Source organism: Peromyscus maniculatus, chromosome 8 (assembly GCF_049852395.1).
Source record: "Peromyscus maniculatus bairdii isolate BWxNUB_F1_BW_parent chromosome 8, HU_Pman_BW_mat_3.1, whole genome shotgun sequence".
Classification (NCBI taxonomy): Eukaryota; Metazoa; Chordata; class Mammalia; order Rodentia; family Cricetidae; genus Peromyscus; species Peromyscus maniculatus.
The window spans coordinates 83,930,122-83,934,598 of NC_134859.1; positions in this window are offsets into that span (position 1 = coordinate 83,930,122).

Here is a 4,477-nt window from a genome sequence, read left to right on the forward strand (position 1 = left end):
TTAGGGGTGAGGGAAAAGCGAAGGTAAATTTACATGTGATTTACATGTCAATTGTGTGAATTCCAGGCCGCGTGCTCCGGAATCTCCCTGGCTCCGGCTTCCCGGGCTGTGGTTTCCCCACCTGCCTGACAGCCTCCTAGTTGCCCGTTGTGTGGCCATAGCTGGAGAAAGTGGGTTCATAAATCGGCCGCTGGCTTCCCCAAGACCAAGCAAATTTCCTTAGGCCCTTCGTGGGCCTGGGTCGGCGGCCTTGCTCACTTCCCAGCCCGGCGCCCGGGAGGCCTCCCCAGGCCAGGCCTGGTGGGGAGCTCGGGGCTGCTTCTCGGGCTGGCCTGGCACTCGGCGGGCCGAGGCCTCCTCCGACTTTCCCTAGACTCCTTGGGGGAACAACCCAGGGGGAGTCCCGGGAGGCCCTGCCCTGGCCGCCCCCAGGGCCGGGGAGGTGAGAGTGGACCCTGCGCCCCAACCCGCCGCGCCCTCTGCAAGGCCGGGGTGTTCGGCTGCAGTGGGCCGGCGGAGAGCTGTCCCCTCCCACTGGAGCCAAATAATTGCCTCCTGCTTTGTTGTGTGGTGTCTGGGGCCCGGGGCCTCTCATTTGTGGGGACGTGCTGTGGCGAGAGCCTCCCTGCGTAATTACCCTCCTCCCCATCGCCGCCGCCGCCGCCACTGAGCCTCCTGCGTCCGCTGGGCCTTACTCACCCCCGCCTGGCCGGCCTGCAGCTCCCCCCGCGGCCCAGACGCAGGGAACTCCCTCCCTGTCCAAGCTATCCCCCCCCTCCCTGTCCAAGCTGTCCTCCCCCCACCCCACAGAGACGGTTTCTGCACCCCCAGCCCCGCAGCACACACAGACACATGCACACGGGTCTGGGGAGACTAATCTAATAAAGACTATTTCTAATACTAACACTAATAAGGGTATGTCTAATACGAATACTAACAAGGGTATTTCTAATCTGAACGCAGTCCCCACTCCGGCCTCCACCAGGGCTGACATAGAAATTGGGTCCAGGGCACCGGCCTCCATTTGCGCAACATCTGGGTATCAGTTGCACCGGTTGAGACCTGTTCCCAGTTAAGGTTGGAGATCTCTGCCACCCTGAGACCTAGGAGAACATTCCCCAACCAAACTCCCATCGGCCCTTCTCCTGTGTCCCAGCCACCTCTCTGCTATGAAGGAAAGGGAGGAAAAGAGGAGAAATAGTGCCTGCCTGTGAACGCACACCACCCACCACCCACCGGGAGCGGAGGAGTGGGGTGGAACACGACACAACCGAGGGGCTCTCAAAAAAAAAGGCTCCCCCAACAAAGAAAGGGCCATGGAAAGGAGCCAAAGAGGGGACACAGCTTAGCCAGAGAGCCCAAGGCACATGGAGACAAATGCACAGAGAAATGGAGATTTTAAGGGAAGAAATAGATCAACAAAACAACCCATCATGTCTTATTAAATATTGAATCTACTTGGCGAACAACCCAATGAAATTGAATGAAGGGGGGTGCACCAGGCTGAGCAAAAACAGACAAACGTTTATTTATTTCATAGAGGGTCTCACTGGGTGGCCCTGGCTGGCTTAGAACTCGCAGAGCTCCACCTGCCTCTGCTTCCTGAGTGCTGGGATTAAAAGTGTGAACCTCCACATTCAGCTAGCTAGGACTCTTAAATTATGAAGAGACCGTTGCCAATCACAATATATATACGCACATGATATATATGTTCAATAACTGAGGGTTGGTGGGGGACTGAACCACTCTTTGGGGACCAGAACAACTATAAAGCATCAGTGATGCAGATATAGGACGGATGTCCGCAAGCACTGGGACCATCCATTCATCCACAAAGTATTTATGAGCACCATGTGCCAGACGCACTTGGTGATTATGATACAACTGGGGAACCAAAGGTCTTTGGAGTGCTGGAGAGGGTTGTGGACTCCTGCAGGAGGATGCTCAAAATGAGGACAAATCTCTCACTTCAGTGTCTTTTAGGGATGATTCAATACGTTCAGGGAGTTGGAATTTGTCAGGAAACTAGGAGAGGTCCCATCCATCCAGTGAAGATAAATTTGCCACAGAGGCATTTGTGGAGTTCAGAGCCTAAAGAAGATGATCCTGCCGGGCGGTGGTGGAGCACACCATTAATTCCAGCACAGGCGGGCTCTCTGTGAGTTCGAGGCCAGCCTGGTCTTCAGAGCGAGATCCAGGACAGGCACCAAAACTACACAGAGAAACACTGTCTGGAAAAACAAAAAACAAACAAACAAAAAGATGATCCTTCCTAAGGTGACACAGAACAGGCAGGGTGTCCATGTCTGGAATAGCTGTGAGTTCTGGTGTGCCAGGTCGGAAAACTAGATGATTTGAATACTTGATACCTGAGAGCTGCCTGCAGGAGGTCCCTGCATGGGTAACAGGGTTTTCTGCAATGGAAACCCAGCAAACGGCGTTATCACTGGATTTTTTTTTTTTTCCTCAACCCCTCCATGGCTTTTTCCACACCCTGGTTATCAGGAAGTCTAGCTCAAAGCCATCTCCCTTGTCCTCAAAGTCATGTCCTTGTCTTTTCCTGGGTGGAGGAAGACAAAGGAGCAGGGATGTCATTAGATGAGGTGGGGACCTATGGCTCCTTTACAAACATCCCAGGCACCTCTCCCAGCCACCTCTTTCAGGCCCTGGAGCAGAAGAGGGAGATGAAAGGGACAGAGCTCACAATGGAGTGGGGAGAAGAGGGTGACACCCAGACTGGACTGATTGAGGATTTGGGGAGCAGATAGAGGAGGTGGGGCAGAGGAGAGCAGGATCCTGGTGATCTCATTGGTCCTTTTAACATCAAAGCATCCATTGGCTTTCAGCGAAGTAGGAGAGACAGTATGTCTGTGTTGAGTACTGGGGTAAAGTTGTGGACTGCAATACAGGCTCCTATATAACCTGTACAACAATGGCAACCTCACCAGGCAGCGGTGGCGCACACCTTTAATCCCAGCACTCACTCGGGAGGCAGAGGCAGGTGGATCTCTGTGAGTTTGAGGCCAGCCTGGGCTACCGAGTGAGTTCTAGGACAGCCAGGGCTATACAGAGAAACCCTGTCTCGGAAAAAAAACACACACACACACACACACACACACACACACACGCACGCACGCACGCACGCACGCACAGTCCTCAGGAGCTAGGGTCAGAGCTCAGTTAGTGGTATGCTTGCCTACTGTGCACAAGGCCCTGGGTTTGATCCCTTCCCCAAGCTGGTGCAAGCCTCTTTATTCAGCCAGCACTAGGGAGGTAGAGGCAGGGGGACCAGAAGTGTAAGTTACATGGAGGTAGAGGCCAGCATGGGCTACATGAGATCCTCTCAGTTTGAAAGATGGCTGGGTGGTTAAAAAGCCCTTGGGAAACTCCAGTTCCCTTCCCAGCATCCACACAGCACTCACAACCATCTGTAACTCTAGTTCCACGGGGTCCAACACTGACTCCTGGACGAGGTGGACATCGAGCAGGCAGGCAATGGTACATATCCATAGATTTAGGCAAACACTCACACACATACTTTTTTTTTCTTTGTGTTTGTTTTTTTTTTTTTTCGAGACAGGGTTTCTCGTGTCATTTTGGTTCCTGTCCTGGATCTCGCTCTGTAGACCAGACTGGCCTCGAACTCACAGAGATCTGACTGGCTCTGCCTCCTGAGTGCTGGGATTAAACGCGTGCGCCACTGCCCAGGTATACATAATATACATAATATATATATAATATATATAATATACATAATATATATATACATATAAAGAAATAAAGGGGAAAAGAAGAGGAGAACAAGAAGAAAAAAGGAAGGAGGAGAAAGAAGAAATTGAAGCTGTCCTTGGGCTGACAATGCAGCTCAATGGAAAAGAAAAAGTTCACGCTTGCCCTGTGCCTTGAATTTGATCCCCGACACCTGCCCCTCACTTTTCCTCCCATTTGGCCTCACAGAAAGTGACGGGGAGAAGAGCACCTTTAAGGAATCACAGCAGTCTTGGCTAGACCGTAAAAATCTTTTGATGTAAATGTCTCTGGACCTATGACATATAAAAAGTGTCATACCTGTGTGACTAGTTAAGCTATAAGTGTGAAACTGAGGGACTTGAGGGAGCGTGTATGGTAGAACACGTGTTCAGCATGCTTGGAGACCTGGCTTCCATGCCCTTACCAAATGCACACACCACAGGAGAGATTTTCACAAAATGGACACACCCAGTTAGTAACCACCACGCAACCAAGGCCTCATGGCACCGTGGTGGCCCCTCACGTTACTCAAGCCCCCAAGAAGAAGGGGCCTGTATCCCGACTTCAAAGAGTACAGATTAAGGTTTGCTTCTCTCCCACTTTTGATCTTTCTGTGACTGGAATCCAGCACATGCTCACCTGGCACCCTGCACTCTGCATGGCTGTGAGGTGCATCCTGTGCTTGACTTGAACCTATCTGTGACTGGAGGGCTAGGAGCTCTGGATA